The sequence below is a fragment of the Panthera tigris genome (assembly GCF_018350195.1).
Source record: "Panthera tigris isolate Pti1 chromosome F3 unlocalized genomic scaffold, P.tigris_Pti1_mat1.1 chrF3_random_Un_scaffold_93, whole genome shotgun sequence".
Taxonomy (NCBI): Eukaryota; Metazoa; Chordata; class Mammalia; order Carnivora; family Felidae; genus Panthera; species Panthera tigris.
In genome coordinates, this window is record NW_024962191.1 from 25482 (window position 1) to 45591 (window position 20110).

The window sequence follows — 20110 nt, forward strand, 5'->3', positions numbered from 1 at the left end:
TGGGATCATGACCTGAGTGGAAATTAGGAGACAGGACGCTCAACCAACTAAGCCGCCCAAGTGCCCCTGTGACTAAAATCTTATTGGACCCCGCCGCACTCTCCCCTACATGCTGATGATGGCTACTTTGAGGTCATAACAGCAGAGTTGAGCTGCTACAACAGAGGCTATGGCCAACAAAGATGAAATGTTTCAATACTCTTACAGAATAGCTTACCAACCTTACTGTACTACAAAAACATAACGTTTTTAATGACTTTAAATTATATATGATCAGATAACCGTACAAATGTATCTACTGGTCAAACGGAGGAAATATAGGAAATTGCCTTATGGCAAACATTTCGGTTTTCATATTACAAGCACTGCATCAACTATGATTTTAAATATTCACATAGGTGAATGACATTGCTATTCTCGTGATGATAAAACTGAACATGCTGTTTTCAGTGACAACAAGATACTTCATGGAACAGACTGAGAAGCAGGATCCTAGTAGGAGCCAGAATGCCTGGGTCTGAATTCCCAATTCTGCTGGTTATGAGCTGTATGACTTGACTACACTACCGAAAACTTCCGTGTGTCAGTCTCCGCATGTGTAAAATGAAGGTAATAACATCACCTACTGGGGCGCCTAGGTGGCTCAGTCGCTTCAGTGTCTGGCTCTTGATTTCGGCTCAGGACATGATTTCAGGGTCATGTGATTGAGCCCGACAATGAGCTCTGTGTGGACAGCGAGGAGCCTGCTTGGGATTCTCTCTCTCTCTCTCTCTCTCTCTCTCTCTCTCTCTCCCTACTTGCCCTTCCCCACAACCTCTCTCTCTCTCTCTCTGTCTCTCTGAGAACAAAGAACCTTATAAAAGTGATCTCAAAATAAATAATAATAGTATCTACTTCACTGGGATGTTGGGAAGATTACAGTAGGAAAAAACACATGAACAACTTAGAAGGGTACGTGGCACATAGTCGGCTCTAAATCTCTGCATTTAGCATGATTACTGTTGCTATATTTTGCGTTCCAATACAATGTGATAGTTCAGGCAGGTGGCATGCCAATACAAGTGGTCCCCATACAAATTATACTGAAGTTATTCTTTATTCTACCACAAGTGGCAGCAAATGGGGAGCTTGAGGCCCAGAATCTCTCCTCAGTACTTCAAACAACTTTGCCAATGCCACTAACCAACAGTACTTTTTTTCCACTTATAATCCTTTTAACTGACTTCCACTCTATACCACTCAGTGGACAATGTTCACAGACTACAGTAGAGACAGCCCCTCCTTGATTGAGTAGTAGATCCTTTACATGACCATCAGAGGCAAGGGAAAGCCACTGACATGGGAATAATAGAGTCTTGATAAAATAAAGTTCCTCAATCATTTCATGTCCATACTGTTTATGTTAGGCTGCTTTAGCAAGGGTTACGGGCTCTGATGGCCATGCACTCGAAAATCCACAAATATCTTTTGAATCTTCAAAAACAAAATCCAAAAAAAAAAAAAAAGCTCCTACTAAATTTCCTACTTTAAAAGAAATTACACATAAAAATCAAAAAGTATGTATATATTAAAAACCAGAACATTAAAGCAGAAGCCCTTGTACATGCTCTCTGGATCTAAACTACCTTTTTGGCCTCATTTGGCCATTAAGTCTATAAACTGAGCATGGAAGTTCAGGGTTAGGATAATGCAATGCTGACCTTACCAACAATATAAACGGTCGATTAATGCATGTTTTGTCTGTTTTATATATATATATATACACACACACATATATATATACATATATATAATATATATATCACATACTGTCTTCTTACACTATAAAGAAAAGGTTACTAAGAAAATCGGAAGGAAGGGGTGCTGGGTGGCACTGTCGGTTAAAGGTCAGGCTCTTGCCTTTGGCTCAGGTCATGATCTATACTTCTTGCGTTCAAGCCCATGATAGGTTCAGCACTGGCAGTGTGGAGCCTGATGAAGATTCTCTCTCTGCCCCCGCTTCCCCTACTAACATGCTCTGTCCGCTCTCACTCTCAAAATAAATAATTTTAAAAAAAGAAGAAAAATAAAATCATCAGGAACAAAAAATACATTTACAGGATAGTACTCTATTTATTGAAAAATATCTGTGTGTAAGTGGACTCCCACGGTACAAACCCACCTGGTTCAAGGGTCAACTGTATACCTGTATGATGTCTCCACTAAGAGATTACCGGAACTTAACATAGCGCCAAATTAGAAAATCAAAACCCCGTTCCTACTTTCCCATTCTTTTCTGGACACTATGGCCATTTTATTGGCCTTCAGACATCTTCACATTTAAAACAAGTATTTTCTTGGGGGGCCTGGGTGACTTAGTCGATTAGGCGCCCAACTTTGGCTCAGGTCATGTTCTCAATTTCATGAGTTCCAGTCCTGCATTGGGCTCCTTGCTCTCAGTGCAGAGCCTGCTTCGGATGTTCTGTCCCCCCACCCCCCTCTCAACAATAAACAAACATTCACCAAACAAAGTATCCTCAATATATAGTAAGTCACTAAAAGCCACTGTGATCATTTTGTCTTCTATTTCTATAGCACGCTTTACAGTTTACAAAACGTTGCCACATTTGTTCATTCCACATAACCAAGAGGTGGGTACTAGTGCCATGTTTAGGAACGAGGTCATTGACATTCAAGCAAGTTTTTCCAAGATCCCACAGCTAGGAAGTGACGGAACCAAGATGCTAGCATGTCTTTTGATTTCAGATACAGTGCTTGTAGCATTGTGCAGCAGCTGCCTGAGCCTAAGAGATCAGGACCTTTTCACCTCCTTCCCTAGTTGTCACCTTAGAATACGTCATCATTACTTTAACTATATTACTACAAGTGGGACTGCGAAGTTATTTTAATTATCCAAAATGGGTTTTACTTATTGAAGCACCACTAAACCAAACTGTGGTCATCATAATCCCAATGTTCCTTGTAGATCTACTTAACAATCCAAATATATTATTATCAAGTCCCAGGCCTTATCTTTGGAAGGTTCAAGTGGTGAACACCATAATCCAAACTCTTTCTGGATGTCAGTAGGAGTTTGACACATCCGTATACACCACAGGATCATTCACTTGGCCATAGGTTGACCTAGAGTAATTCTTTAGTGTTTCAGATAACTTAACTCCAAAACCCAAACTCATTCCCTCCAAGCCTTCGTTTTCTGCACTAATACTACACAACTTTCATTATGTCTGCAAATTGGCAGAACTCTACTATGTTGTGTGGTCATAATTAACACATAATTATTTTATCACATATAGGAAAACATACAAGGAAATCGTTTCTGAGAGAGTGAAGTCAAAGCATCTCTTGGACGTTTTAACATCACTCCATGCTTATACTTACAAATAAGAAGAAGACAGTACTCAGGAAGAGAAGGTGATTCTACATCTTCCTCTTCTCCTAGTTCTAATGCTGACATCATATCTAGAGAATACGGTCACAGATAAATTAATGAAAACATGTGTTACTATGAATTTTAAACACATACACAAGTCTATCTCCATTCATGAATATTTCAATAAAATAAAAGCAATAGCAGAAAAGATGTTCAGGGGGTTCAAGATTTTCCAGAAGTAAAAGGGGGTCGTACTTGGGATACTTATAAAGAAAGATAGCAAGAGAAAAATATCTTCACGAATAAAGGATAATATATTTGGATCTACATACTTTCAGATTTTTCTCGTACTAGCATTTAATCATAGGAAAACAACTCACAGAGATTCACTAGCTTACCACTTCTGTCATTTTTAGGCACTCCACCAGCAGAAGTCAAACTGCCATTAACTGTTTGCTCTGGTGGCACATTTTCAATAATACCAACACCATCTTCCTTTGCTTCCATTGCTGACTTTGCTGTTCCTTCCTAGAAGGACAGCACAAAACAAAAACCCAACTTCAGAAAAATATCACATTAATTCATTTGGTCACACACTCACCCACCCAGAAAGACAGGCACATACTGTATCTGTCAAGTCATAGCCACGATCCGGGGCAGAGCTGGAAATAGAAATCAAAGACAGAGTCTGTTCTATATGCTAGTAGCGGTAGAGATGCATGAACACAGGTAAGGACAGAAAAATACCATCCACTAGTTCTACAAGGGAAGTGAATAACATACAGTGAACGCACAAAGGAGGAAACACTTACAGTTGGGAAGCTCAGCAAACGCTGGGAAGATAGGGCTGTATCTTAAAAGACACACAAAGTGCACAGGGAGGGTGTGAAGGGCATTCTAGAAGGAGCAAAAGGATCAAGTATGAAATAATATAGTAAGTGACAACACCTATGCGATATGGCAAAACTGGAACAGAGTTATTGGCAATGGGATAGATAGAGATTACTGGAACATGAGGACGAAACCAAAAAAAAGGGGGGGGGGGAGCAGTGTTATGCTAGAACATGAATTTTCTCCTTCAGATAATGGGGATCCATTGAATAAGCAGAGGAATGACATTGTCACAAGTATATTTGAGAAAGGTCACTCTGGAAGCAATGTAGGAGGAATGTAAAGGAAGCAAAACCAGAAGAGTACTGCAAAATTATAGGTGAGAGAGTGAATTACAGGACTAACATATGAAAAATGGTAAGCAGGTACAAACTATCGAATGCGGTGAGTGACAGCATGCGGTCATTTCAGGGAAGTTCGGAGTCCAGGACTTTTCCTGTTTCAGGGATGCTATTTATCAGACTAGGGAACACAAATGACAGAGCAGATTACAAAGAGTCAGGAAAGAGGAAAGGGAAAGCATCAGAAACAATGTCTTTAAACTAGGGCATATTAAATTTAAAGTACCCAGGGGACGTAGGAAGAACATGTTAGGGCCGCCTGAATGCCTCAGTCAGTTAGCACCTGACTCTTGATTTTGGCTCCGGGCATGATCTCACAGTTCACGGGTTCAAGCCCCCCATCTGCTTCTGCGCTGACAGTGCAGGGTCTGCTTGGGATTTTCTCTCTCTCCCTCTGTCTCTCTGCCCCTCCCCACTTGTGCTCTCTCTGTCTCTCTCTCCAATTAATAAATGAATACACTTTAAGAAAAGAAAAAGACAGAAAATTCAGATCAATACAGTTCAAGTAAGAAAAAAGCCCATCATAAATATCTAGAAAACATATTAAACTGATATAACGCAAACCTACACAGAACTCTGAAGTTGTGAAAAGGAAAGTAAAAGGAGGCGGGAGGAGTTAAGATGGCAGAGGAGGGGGATCAGAATTTCCCTTGTCCCTCAAACACAGCAGTATTGAGGTCACAACACTCGGAATACCAGGAGTACAGGCTGCAGAGGGACAGAAAAATCTCCACAGGTGCAAACAGACAGCTCGGCGGGACAGAAGGGTGTGTATGCGAATTGGGAGACATAAAATGGGCAGCACAGGCAGGGAGTGGGGGAAGCCCTTTGGTGGAGAAACCAAAGGAAGGTAGAGAGAGGGGCTGCGGGAAGTGCATTTGGATATGAGAAAACCTGTCTGGACCACAGACCAAGGAGAGGTCCAGAGAGCCAGTTTCTACTTTGCAAAACAGCCTTAGAGGCTAAAAACCAGAATTTTCAAGGTTGCCAGACTTTCTCTAGAAAAGAGCTACCACCTCCCATGCCTGGTGGGGAGGGAGCCGCCCCTAGGCTTGGTAGCAATCTCAGGGCTACACTGGGAGAGAACACCTTGAGTATGGTGGAAAGGGGAGGTATTGCCCTGCCCAAGGGAAAAAGACCCTGCAGGCACGAGCCAGAGGCCCTCTGTCCACTGCGCAGAGTGGCGCTACTCCAGAACCAGGTCCGAGCAAAGCGGGATCCTACAGGGTTTTGAATCCCAACTCAGTGCTCAGGGAGCACAGGAGACTGTGCAGCCAGGCAAGCCGGCCCCCCAGGCTATTCCGTGAGGACGGCCTGAACAGTGAGTTTTGAGACACCTCGTGTGGGCAGGAGAGATTGGGGTGTCACCATTTCTCTCCCCATGACCTACATCGTGGGGCTTCAGGGAACGGACAGTGAGCCTCGGTGGAGGCAGGCCCATTACACCAAACCCTGCCTCTCTGTGCCTGGTAACTGCTTCTCTATGGGAGTGAGACTGACACTGATGGGACCAGACAGCCCCTCCCCTAGACCAGCACAGCCACCAGTCCCAGGCACCAACAGACAACTCTCCTCTGGTTTCGTATCTGAGTTTGTTTGTTTGTTTTCATTTGAATTATTGTTCTTTTTATCTTTTCTTTTTTAATGTTTATTTCTGTATTTTGAGAGAGAGAGTGAGTGATCAAGCAGGAGAGGTACAGAGAGAGGGAGAGAGAGACAGAATCCGAGCAGGATCCATGCTCACTGCAGAGGCTGGTGGGGGTATCGAACCCACCAACAGCGACAACATGACCTGAGCCAAATTCAAGAGTCGGACACTTCATCAAATGAGCCGCCCAGGCGCCCCTCTTTTCTTTCCTTTTCTGTCCCTTTCTCCTCTTTTTCCCTTTTTTGTCTTTCTACTCTCCTCTTTCCTCTTCTCCCGTTGGAATCAGCCTAGTAGTCTCGAGTTGATTTTCAGTCAAAGCTAATTATATATATATTTTTTTCTCTTTGTTCCTCTGTTCTGATTGTTTGTTTGTTTGATCGGGCATTTTCTCCATACCTTTCCAGATCTCCTTCTTCCTTTTCCTCCTTCTCTTTCTGCATTAAGCCCTATAGCTCCTTTGAGTCACTGCCTGGTCTTTTTTTCCACTCCTGTCATTTCTCGCTTTGTTTGGGCTAAGGATTCTTCACCACCCTCTTCTCCTTTTTTCCAGGATTACTTCAACAAACAAATCAAAGCACACCGGGTGGAAGGCCCAAACTACCACTCCAAGTAGTGTGAGAAGCAAGCAAAGATGCACCAAAAGAGTGCACACAACACACTCCAAAAACACTCGTTCGACCGCCAGGCCCTGGACAGTGTATGACCCCTTTTTAATATAGTAGTACTCACAGGTGTGGGACACAGAACAAGCTATTACAACACATAAAGGACAAGAAACTAGCCAAAACGACAAAACGGAAGAATTCTCCTCAAAAACAATTCCAGGAAGAAAGGACAGCCAGAGAAGTGCTCAAAAGAGACAGAAACAATATATCTGATCAAGTTTTTGGAACTGTCACGTTGAATGCTGAAAACGAAATGTTGTAAAGGAGATACAAAATAAACGGGATGCAGTGACAGCAAGGATGGGAGAAGCAGAAGAGAGAATCGGTGAAATAGAAGATACAATTGTGGACAAAGATGAAGCAGAGAAAGGAAAGAAAGGAAATTACTAGACCACGAGGCAGGTACTAGAGATCTAATTGACTCGGTGAGATGAAATCATAGCCACATCATAGGGGTCCCAGAAGAAGAAGAGTGAGAGAAAGGGGCAGAAGGTTTATTTGAACAACTTACAGCTGAGAGCTTCCCTCACCTGGGGAAGGAAACAGGCATCCAAGTCCTGGCGGCACAGAGAATTCCCTTCCAAATCAACAAAACCAGGTCAACACCACGACATGTCATAGCGAAACTGGAAAAATACAAAGATCAAGGGAGAATTCTGAAAGCAGCTAGGGACAAACGGGGCTTAATCTGCAAGGGAAGACACATAAGGGTAGCAGCAGACCTGTCCAATGAAACTTGGCAGGGCAGAAGGGAGGGGTAGGAAACAGTCAATGTGCTGAATGGGAACATATGCAGCGAAGAATGCTTTCCCCAGCAAGGCTGTCATATGAATAGAAAGAGAGAGAAAGGCTTCCCCAGACAAACAACACCTAATGGAGTTCATGACCACTAAACCAGCCCTGCAGGAGATCCTAAGGGGCGACTCTGTGAGTGGAAAGCAGCAGAGACGACAAAGGACCAGAGGCCTCACCAAAAGCATGAAACCTTCAGATAACACAATGGCACTAAATCCATATCTTTAACTAATCACTCTGAATGTCAATGGACTCAATGCCCCAATCAAAAGACACAGGGAATCAGAACGGATAAAACACAAAACAAAACCAAAGAACAAGATCCATCTATATGCTGTCAACAAGACACTGATTTTAGACCCCAGGACACCTCCAGATTCAAAGTGAAGGTGTGGGGAACAACCTATCATGCTACTAGAAGTCAAAAGAAAGCTGGAGTCGCCATACTTCCACCAGACAGACTAGATTTTAAACCAAAGACGGTAGTAACAGATTCAGAAGGGCTTTTTATCATAATTAAGGGGTCTATCCATCAAGAGGACCTAACAATTGCAAACGTTTATGTCCCCAAAGTGAAACGCCCACACATATGAATCGATGAATCACAAACATGAATAAATGTATACATACAAATACCATGATTGTAGACGACTTTAAGACTCCACGCATGGCAATAGGCGGATCGTCAAGGCAGAATATCAGTAAGGAAACACAGATCCTATGTGTCACTGGACCAGATGTATTCAGATATACATACATATATATTGGCCTTCATATATACATTTACATACACGGATATCAACACCGATATATTGAGATCTTTTCATCCAACAGCAGTAGAATGCACATTCTTCTTAAGTGCACATAGAACATTCTCCAGTATAAGTGACATCCTGGGTCACAAAACAGCCCTCCACAAATATAAAAGGACTGAGATCGTACCTTGCATATTTTCAGATCACAACAACGAGCACTTGCTCATTCTTTCTCTCTCGCCCTCCCTTTCCAAGAGAAATACAAACATTACAAAAACATTTAGCTCACCTCCTTCCAAGAAAGAGAAGAAAAGAATAATAAACCTTGTGGGGCAATGAGTCATGGATGAAAACCACACACAGACAGAATTCCATAACCAATATGTTGACAATGGAGTTGACAGAAAGTGATGTACTAAGAGAACAGACACTAAGGAAATGTTTTCTGCCAGGAAAAATTAGGGTAGGGGTAAACCATTAAAAAAGAGCATGCTGGGGGGGGGGGGACACGTCGGTGGCTCAGTCAGTTCAGCGTCCAACTTCAGCTCATGAGTCATGATCTCACGGTTTGTGGGTTTGAGCCCCACATTGAGCTCTGTGTTGACAGCTCGGAGCCTGCAGCCTGCTTTGGATTCTGTGTCTCCCTCTGTCTCTGCCCCTACCCCACTTGCACTCTCTCTCTCTCTCTCTCTCCAATATAAATAAACTTTTAAAAAAATAAAAATTACATTAAAAAGTATGGGGGGATAAGAGGAAAAAAGGAAACAATAGAAGACACGACCAATCAATCAAGCATGAGCTTAAGACAAGGAAGAAAAGGAGAAATGTGAGTAAAATAAGGTAAGTGGAAACAACATACATTTTTCAGCAGGTACATAAGTAGGATTGGGAATATACTATGAACAATAGTCTCTTTGAAAGCTTTTCAAGATATATATATATAATCTATACGTAAAACAGAGGCTTTGATTCACAGTATATCCCTAATAATACTGACTTTTATCACTCTACAGTTATCTGGTTATAAATACTGTAATATTTAAGTTTTGTCACTATAAAATAAATTGTTCAATTACTGGCATCTATTGCTTCCTAAAAGCTATAAATTATTACTAGACTAACGAAAAAACAGAAAAAGAAAGGTTTCTAACACATCAACTGTCACTATGGAGAAAGAATTGGGAATGAGAATTCTAGAAAGAAATGTGAACCTTCAAAAGATGTATGTAATGGGACACAGATGCGGTTTAAAATAAACAAAGGCTGAGGAATTTTTCTCTGCAATTCTAAGCTCACAATGGGAGGGTACTAAATATATACTGCAACCTTCTTTCGTATGTAACTCCTGATTTCCTCAATAGAATTCATTTGCGTTTATACATATTAAACACCAAAACGGAATACAAACTGACCTTACTTTTTAAATTCACATATTTAATTGTGACATATCATGCGTATTTCATTACTTTTCAAATTCCATTCTACGGAATTCCATTTCCCTACTCATTTATTCACATTCAAAACCTATGACATTGCTTCTTCCAAGCAAGACTTCATTCTAGGAGCTCCAGGAGTCAAACAAGTGTGTTTCCTAACCTCCAGTAGCTTATAATGATTTAGGGGCTTTGAAATGAATATTTAACTAAATATCAGATGTCTGAAACTTTAAATTTTAGAATCTGACACAAGGACTAGGAGGAGATATTTTTCAAAGCTAGAATAGGAAAGATTTCTGAAATTAGAAATTTGACAACTTGGCTAAAAAGAGCCTCTGCTCATAGAGCTACTCTTCTCAGCAAAATACGTATTCTTCAGGGAGATGCACAATTTTAACTTACTCTTCATGGAGTTATTTCAAAAATACAGGGAAACACCTTTGTAAGGTAAATGTTGAGAAAAAATGTAAACATCTAAGTTTCTACATTTTCTAATATTATTTTAGTCTATGTGTAGAACAAAGGATACAGACAAGGGAAAATCCTGTATCTCTCTCTCAAAATAAAAATTGCCCGGGGCGGGGGCAACCTACAATAATTAGATCCAATAAGATTTCATTAGGCTTCATAATTATCAGTCATGTTAGTATCACAGTAAGAATCCTTATCCTTAACCAAATGTCATATTTCCTCCATTATGGGAAAGCTTTTCCCAGTATAATTTGACGGTCATTATATATTTTCCAGCCCATTCTTTTCTCAGCCTCCACCTCTAGGATTTACCAAAGTAAAACAAAACAAAACAAAAAATCCAACGTGTCATGTATCTGTCAAGGGGTTTGTTCTTGCTAAATTTCCATTACACACATAAAATGATGATGCACAGGCTACTCTTAAATTTTCAGAGTAAATAAGGGAGAAAACTAAATTCAGAGCAGGAAAGTGAGTGTCACAGGAGGGTACTTTACCTTGGTACCGAAATCTAAGTCTTGGCTAGCTGATGTAGGCCATGAATCATCAGGACCAGGTTGGTCGGAAAGCCTTTAGAGCAAAAATATACAACAAAAACATGTTCATTTTTTTAAAAACAAAATTTCAAAAATTAAGGGAAAGGTCAGCTATCTGTTTATTCAACGAAGTTTCCTGTTATAATTAGAAGTTGGCCTCTGTTTTTTCTACTAAGTTTTATTTTAATTCCAGTAACAGTAACATCCAGTGTCTTATTAGTTTAAGTTGTACAATATAGTGATTTACCAAATCCATACTCACCCCGTGCTCATCATGACAAGGACACTCACTCCATCATCCCCATCACATCCTCACCCCGCCCACCACTCACCTCCTCTCTGGGAACCATCTGTTTGTTCTCGGCAGTTAAGAGCCTGTTTCTTGGTTTGTCCCCCCTTTTTTTCTCCCTTTGCTCATTCGTTGTTTCTTAAGTGCTACATGAGTAAAATCATATGGTATTTGTCTTTCCCTGACTTTGCTTAACATACTACTCTCAGGCTCCATCCAGGTGATTTCAAAAGGCAAGATTTCATCGTTTTATGGCTGAGTAATATTCCAGTGTGTGTGTGTGTATGTGTGTGTATGGATATACATATACACACGTACATACATATAGGACTTCTTTTTCGTTCACTCATTTGTCAATGGACCCTTGTGCTGGCTATTGGAAATAATGCTGCAATAAACACAGGGCTGCGTGTGTCCCGTGGAATTCGTGTTTTTGTATTCTCTTGGGTAGTATCCAGTAGTGCAATTACTGGATCATAGGAGAGTTCTGTTTTTAAGTTTTTGAGGAACCTCCATACTGCTTTCCACAGGGGCCGCACCCATTTGCATTTCCACCAACACTGCAAGAGGGTTCCTTTGTCTCCACATCCTCGCAAACACTTGCTTCTTGTGTCCTGGAGTTTAGCCATTCTGACAGGTGTGATGTGGTATCTCGTTGCAGTTTGGGGGAGCATCTTTTCATGTGTCTGTTGACCATCTGTATGTTGTCTTTGGAAAAATGTCTGGTTATGTCTTCTGCTCATTTTGAAACTGGGGTTTTCTGGAGGCGGGGGATGTTGACTTGTATCAATGTTTTATACATTGTGGATACTACCCCTTTACTGGATTTGCAAAACATTTGCAAATATGTTCTCCCATCCCAGAGGTTGCCTTTTAGTTGTGACGGTTTCCTTCACTGTGCAAAAGCTTTGTAGGTTCATGTAGTCCCCCTAGTTTGTTCTTGCTTTATTTACCTTGGCTCAGGAGACATAACTAGTAAAATGTTGCTACAGCCAAAGTCAGAGAAATGACGGCCTGTGCTCTATTCAAGGATTTTTTATGGTTTCAGGTCTCACACTTAGGTCTTTAATTCATTTTGAGTTCATTTCTGTGTATGGTAAAGAAATTGGTCCAGGTTCATTCTTTGGCATGTGACCTGTCCAGTTTTCCCAACACCATTTGGTGAAGAGACTGCCTTTTCCCCACTGGATAGTCTTTCCTGTTTGGGGAACATTAACTGACCATGCAGTTGTGGATTTATTTCTAGGTTTTCGGTTCTATTCCATTGAGCTATGTGGCTATTTTTTACGCCAGTACCCACCATACTGTTAGGATTACTACAGCTTTGGAATAAAATTGAAAGCTGAGATTGCGATACCTCCAGTTTTCCTCTTTTGCAATATTGCTGTGGCCATTCAAGGTCTTTTGTGGTTCTATACAATGTATAGGATTGTTTGTCTAGCTCTGTGGCAAATGCTGTTGGTATGTTGACAGGGATTGCATTACATCTGTAGATTGCTTTTGGGAAAAATATGTATTCTTCCCATCTATGAGCATTGGGTATCTTTCTCATTCTTTCCATCACCTTCAATTTCTTTCATCTGTGTTTTACGGTTTCCAGAGTACAGGTCTTTCAAAATTTGCACCCCGTTTTAAACAAGCTTTCAGTTCTCTATTTTGCCTCCACCTCTCCTAACCTGTGAAATCTCCAGGAAAGACCCAGTCTGAGTTTCCATAACCAAGGGTGACAGGCAGGGAATTCTCTGAAATGGTTGAAAATTAAATCTATAAACGTTACCACAATGACTTCTCACCTCGCATCTGTCAGAATGGCTCAGTTTCACCACACAGGAAACAACAAGGGTTGCTCAGGGTGTGGAGAAAAAACAACCCTTGCGCACTGGTCGGGATGTAAATTGGTATCGCCACAGTGATATCGCCACAGTACGGAGGGGCCTCAACAAATTAAAAATACAAATACCATAGGATCCAGTAATTCCACTACTGGGTATTTCGTTACCCAAGGGAAATGGAAAGCAAATTTGAAAAGATATATGCACCCCTATCTTTATTATAGCATTATTTACAATAGACAAGATATGGAAGCAACCCAATTGTCCATCAATACATGAACAGACCACGTACAGACAGACCCATACACACACACACACACACACACACACACACACACACACACACTGGAATATTACACAGCTATAAAACAGAATGAGATCTTGCCATCTGCAACATCATGGATATACCTAGACGGTATGAGGCTAAGTGAAATAAGTCAGAGAAAGACAAATCCTATATGATTTCACTTCTATGTAGAATCTAAAAAGGGGAACAAATGAGCAAACAGAGAAAAAGCAGAAACAGACCCATAAATGCAGAGAATTGACTGTTGCCAGAAGAGAGGGCCGGTGGGGGGTTGGACAAAGTGGGTGAAGGGGAGAGGGAAGTTCAGGGTTCCAGTTATAGAATGAATAAATCACAAGGCTCAAAGGTACAGCACAGGGAATCTAGTCAGTGGTATCGTAATAGCATCATACATTAACAGACGGGAGCTACGCTTATGGCGAGCATCGTGGAACATCCAGAGTTGTTGCATCACATATTACATTGTGTGTCAGGTAGACCTCCGTTTAAGTAAATATACCAAAGTTAAGGTTTCTATGATATGAGTGGAGGTACTAACTAGAGATTAAAAGATCAAAACTTACCAAGGCCAACTCTTTTCCTCCACTGGTCTTGCCTTATTTAGGTCCATAATAACTAGCAAGACCTTCCAAGCCTTCAGGGGCATTCAGCTACCCAAGGAGAGAGACTGCGAACAAAATGGTCCTGGTAGTTGTGCCTCTATTTCTCTATACGCTGCCTGAATATTTTCTTCCCGATGAGCTCCCACTCCTACATCACTCTTCCACACGGTTCAGTGGCATTCTCCAACCTTTCAATCTTTAGCCTATGAAGGCACACACTCCTACAACAAGGATGGGCTCAAATGACCGAGGGTAGGAGCCATGTCCTGCTCCTGGAGAACAAGCGAATTGGGAGTCTCAGTCATCCACACAGTCACCTCAACATAGGCATGTTATCACCTATCCAGATGAAGCTCCCTTACTGATTTGACAAGTCAGTCCTACCCCTGCCCAGCCCTACAGGTACATGGGAAGGGCATCACAGATTTAGGAAAGGAGGTGGAGTGAGGAGACAGCTTGCCTTGGGCCATACATCTCTGTTGTTCAGAATCTCCATCTCCCACCCCCAATTCCTTGAGAGGATCTAAGCCATTCTCCCTAACTTGGGGTGGAAGTCGATGATATCATACTTCTATTTGCTGTAAACAGACTCTTCCCAGCAGCGCAAATGATTTTTAATCTCTCTCACCAGAAAATCTGAGGTATGCTCACACCTTCAATGAAACCAACACACACAGGAGCAGAAACCTGGTCAGGACCCTCTTGAACTCTCTATTTGAATATGCCTTTCTAAACAACTCCCCGAATCCTGGGTCCTTCATTCCTGTCATTTACCTATATCTCACTGGGCAAAACCCCCCATATTCTGACATCTCTTCTAAAACTCTTATTCCCACCTAACTCAGTGTTGTTCTTCTTGAAACCCGGTCTCTTCTGCTAATTCGATGCTTACCCTCCTTCACTGTATTCATTAGACCCACTCCCCAGCTTTCTATTATTTAAATGTTGCCTGCAAGGTGAAGAAAAAAAAATGAAGAAAAGGAAGGAAGGAAGGAAGGAAGGAAGGAAGGAAGGAAGGAAGAAAGAAAGAAAGAAAGAAAGAAAGAAAGAAAGAAAGAAAGAAAAGAACCCAAATTGAAATCTCATTTCTGTCACTTATCATATCCAAATAGGTCACTTCAATCTCTTTTGAGTTTCAAATTCTCCATGGAAACAACCATTGGTCAAGGAGGTTAAATGTAGGTTGACGTACCAGAGGGTATTTTGGTGAATTAATCTCTGAGGTTCCTTAAATCGTGAGACTCTAAGTGCTTTTGCTTTGACCTCTGGAAAAATGGAGAGTCCTTCGCTGGCAGAAGTGGAAAAATTACTGGAAAAAAAAAAGGAATACCAAGAAAATCAGAGAGAAAGTAAAAAGGCAAAAACACAGGACAGAAAAGTCATGGGAAAAACATCTCCAAAAAAAGAAAAAGCTTCCTAGAACTAGTCAAGGGTACTAGCCCAAAGGGAAACCAGACTGGGAACTTAGGCAACAGAGAATCATATAGCAATATCCTCGAAAGAGAGGCTGAATTTAATTAACATAACATGGTCTACAACTAGATATCCTTCCCTTACAGAAAAATGATTTGTCTCAGAAGAGGAGATATCACCATATCTAAGGTGCTGCCTGATGAGATCTTGCTTATTATGTGAAAGCTGTGACACCATGGCCATAGCTGACATCCACCCTAAAATCTCTGATGGCAAAAACATGGGAGTAGTTACCACTGCACTAATTATTTTGTTAGCACTAGTGGTCAAATACATAAGGGGAAATGCTTGGACTAACCTGGGTTCTTACGAAAACCCTAAATTAGAGTTCCGACATCATTACCTTTGACATTCTGAGTTGATCTGCCCTAGGATCCGGATCTTCATCTCAGTGCTGCTGAGGAACCAGAGAATGGATGTGGAAGCTTCACGGGCTGATGGGCAAAGCCCCTCAGCTACCCATTAACTATGGAATCATGGGGCGAGTAATCAACTTCCCTAAACCACACTTGCCAAAGAAATAAAAAGTAGGCTACAATAACACAGCTACTTTGCAAAGCTATGCAATGACTATATAACTGAACGGATGTTACGCATAGGATATAGTGTCTAGTCCAGGGTAGAACACTCAACAACTGCTTTTGTTCTCTGCATTCCCTTAGGAAACACATCATTTTCAGTTCATTCATTCCCTTTCCTTTCCTTTTCCTTTTCATTTCATTTCATTCCTTTATACTTTCAGAGTGAGTGCACACAGAAAGAGGGAAAGATATCCCACGGAGCCTGTCAGCGCAAAACCCGACATGGGGCTTGAACTCACAAACCTGAGGTGAAATCAAGAGTCACACCCTTAACCGACTGAGCCACCCAGGTGCCCCAACAAATGTCATTTTTACAAATCCATACAAATCCTACCTGGTTAGAGAGTCTTCCTCAGCATTCTTATCTGCTCCTAAAGAAGAAAGTAAAATACATGTTAAATCAACAGAATTCCCCAGCCTTCAGTAGAGACTGTTCAGTTTTAGGATGAAACACCCCCTCACAAAGTGGGCTCTATAGCTATTGTCCTTTGCAGCATGGCCAAACCACAGCAAACAGACTCTCCCTGGCCTTATTTCCAATGATTGCAATGTAAGAAGGAAAGATTGGCATTCCAGTTAGGTAAAGTTCTAACCTCTTGAGACTGTCTCCTTCCATTGCTAGAGAGTCTATCTCCACCCACCGCACATCACAGAGGAGGATGCTCCCAATGTGAGTGCTATGTACTGGTTCATGATGTCATTTTTCTCAACCCTCCCCATTAGGTGACACACATCTAGAGCAATCATGCTTTTTTTCATGGAAGGCATAGGTCATCAGATCCTCTCCTGATGAGCAACAAAACAAAACAAAGGGCAAAGAATGTCTTGAATGCCTACCTTCAATGACCACGGAAGTTTAATTTTCTAAACATTCAAAGATATCCACTGTATGATTCTAACTATAATGACACTCTGGAAAGAGCAAGGCTACGGAGGTAAGGGTTGGGGTGAATGTAGGGATAAAGGGGCACAGCACAGAGGACTTTTAAGGCAGTGAAACTCTTTCACACGATACCACAAAGGTGGATTCACATCATTACACATTTGTTAAAACTCACAGGATGTATAACACCAAGGATGAACACTAATGCAAATTAGAGATTTTGCCTGAAAATGATGAGTTAGTGTCCATATAAAATGCACCACTGTTCTCAGGGTGCCTGGGTGGCTCAGTTGGTTCAGCGTCCAAGTCTGGATCTGAGCTCAGGTCATGATCTCACAGTTCATGGGATCAAGTCCTGCATCAGGCTCTGTGCTGACAGCACAGGATTCTTTCTCCCCTCTCCCTCTGCCCTTTTGCTGCTCACACACATGCATGCTCTCTCGCTCAAAACTAAACAAAGGAACTGAAAAAAAATATACTACGAAAAATGGACCACTGTCGTGCAATATGGTGACAACAGGGGAGGCTAGGCGTGTACGGGGGTATGGTATATGGAGACTCTCTGTACTTTCTATTATATTTTGCTGTGAACTTAAAACTTGTGTAAAAAATAAGGCTTATTAAATGTATAGAACAACACCAACAACAAGACATGGTATCCACTGAAGCTACTCTTAGCATATATTAACGCATGATACAGTCACCTTGAAAATGAAGATAGAGATCAAAGTAACACAGTAGGGGGACTGTCTCCCATATGGAAGTATATGAAAATACATAAAGCAAAATGCACACATACAAAAGTTATTTGTATACTTAGCCAAGAAAACAATTGGTGAATATGATCAAATATCTTATAACTATAAACAGGGATTCAGCACTATAGGAATCAAACCTGGGTTTTCCATATAATTAAGAGATTTCATTCTAATTTTAAATCAAAAATCATTATGTTTATCATATCTAAGAATCATAATGAAAGCTTAGCCACATAAAAAAAGATTATAATGAACTAATATTGCCCTAGTAATTTTTGTGCAAATACCTACCTCATATGGATGATGAAACTGAAACCAGTACCATGGTAACCATCATATTACTTGCTAGTAAAATAAAATCTTAAGACACCACCAAAAATTAAGTCAGGGCTATAATTCCTATGCAGAACAGGTTTCATCCAGCGGGCCAAAGATGGCTACCCTCCGAACATCCTACTTGAATGACTGGCCCTTGGTGGTTCCCTGGGATCTTGGATTTCAGGAGGGTTCCCACCATTCCCTAGCTGGTTAAGAGTCGCTCACTCTGCCTAAGTGCTGGTACAATCAATGTGCTTCAGGCCGTACACTTCATTTCCTTCTGGAAACCTGGAATTTGGGGACATGCTAAGGAGAAGATGCCTATGTGATTAGCATCTGATGAAACCTCGGGCACTGAGTATCCATAAGCCTCGTACTGGCAGACAACATTTCACTTGTGCTGCCCTAATTTCATGCTGGAGGAATTCAGCACATCCTGCTAACTCCATAGAGAAAGGGTTCCTGGAAGCCTGCGCTTGGTCTCCTCTGGCCTTCACCCCATGCACCTTTCCTCTGTGGTGATTGGCCTTTCAGCCTGTCCCCGTACCAAACCATAGGCACGAGTACAAGTATATGCTGAGTCCTGTGAGCTCTTCTAGTCAATAATCAAATCTGGGTGTCGTTAGGGTGCCTCCAACACAACTGTGTTATATGACATTTTTATTATTTGGGTTGATGTCTTACACGTGGTTACAGTCAGAAGGTTATGTCACAGAACACCTTTCCTGGAAACTCTTTTTCTTGGTATTTGCCTTGAAAATTCCTACATTCCTATATACCCATTTGAAGAAAGGTTTAAAAGGAATAGATGAAATCATGATGTCAGAAAGTGTGAAAACAAGCAACAATCCTATTTTACTCAGAAAAAAAAAAAAGAGAGAACCCTGGTGGTTGCCACTATATTCTACCATATACAAGTTCCTCTCAAATATGAAAAATCAGTTAATTTTCTCCCACTAACTAGGACTCAGTTCATTTTTTCTGGCAGATAGGAACAAAAGAAGTAACAGGGATTGTTCTAGAAAAAAACAGAACTATCAGACCCAGTATAACAACATACTACTGATTATAGTTTTTTGTTTGTTTCTTTTCCTTAATTTCTTAGAAAATTAAAAATATAGTTCACCTATTAAAGGCAGTTATTGCCAAGATAATCAAAAAGTCATAATCACTGTGTCCTCATTCCTGCTGCTCTCCTCTGTTCATCTGATAAAGTCCTACTCATTCTTCATGCCCAATTTAAATGCTGGCACACAACCTGTAAATCTCTGAATCTTCTGAGAGTTCTCTCTCACCCCCTAAGTTTTGATATTCAGGAATCACAAATTCGTATTAACTATACTGTTTCGATCTCTGCTTTATCTTTCCCCTGCCAGTGCCGTAGTCAAACATGAGTTCTTAACTGATGATTTTCGCAGGGAAAAAAAAAAGGCACCACATATTATTGTTATTTCTTAAATGACTAAAAAAAGTTAACCAAAACAAATGAGAAAGACACAAGGCCCAGAAACAAAAACTAACGGAGTAAATTGAACCCCCTGACGTTTTCAATCTACACAGCTGAAAGTTTCATAATGGACTAATACTAGGCTAAGAAAACAGGAGCTTCCTCTGCCTCCCAGTCTCTATATGTGGTTTCCTATAACCTATCCTCCATATGAGGCTTCAGCAAACTACGGCCACAGGCCAAATCCAACCTGCCATCTGGTTCTGTAACAGTGTTTTCTTGGGGCATAGTCCCATGTCTTCACTTACATATTGCTATGGCTGCTTTCACACTACAAGGGCAGAGCTGAGAGACCACATCACCTAAAATATTCACTGGCTCTTTAGGAAAAAGGCTTGGTGATCTCTATTTTATGCATCAACCAGAGTGTCCCAACTCAAATCTAATCTTATTAGTCTTCTGCTTCAAATTCTCCAAAATCCCTGCATCCAATACTGCTGGCTCCCTCCCTAAGAGCCATTCCGTATTCTTCATTCTTGCTAGAGAATCACAACTTTATTGGGATATTTATTGTCTCCATACACAGAGAAGGTGGCCTCACCCTGGCTTCAAAAAGAGAAAGGATTATTCTAAGCTAATCACAGTACCTGATTTACCAGGGACCCGTTGAGGAATGAGTGTGTGACCTAACCTAGTCTTTAAAATGTTA

General features: G+C 41.1%; 1 long non-coding RNA gene across 11 annotated transcripts in view; it reads right to left on the reverse strand.

The window, feature by feature from the left end:
• The window catches only part of LOC122236328, a 44721-nt gene that overhangs the window by 19915 nt on the left and 4696 nt on the right, over window positions 1-20110 (reverse strand). For 5 of the 11 annotated variants that reach the window (XR_006214410.1, XR_006214403.1, XR_006214405.1 and 2 more), the window contains 6 exons: window positions 16330-16366; window positions 15758-15808; window positions 15134-15250; window positions 10873-10945; window positions 3772-3901; window positions 3382-3462 (listed from right to left, as the gene is read on the reverse strand). This is a non-coding gene — a long non-coding RNA (uncharacterized LOC122236328). Of the gene's footprint in view, window positions 1-3381; window positions 3463-3771; window positions 3902-10872; window positions 10946-13902; window positions 14214-15133; window positions 15251-15757; window positions 15812-16329; window positions 16367-20110 lie in introns of all 11 variants that reach the window. The other 6 variants (XR_006214406.1, XR_006214404.1, XR_006214409.1 and 3 more) reach the window with 4 other exon arrangements.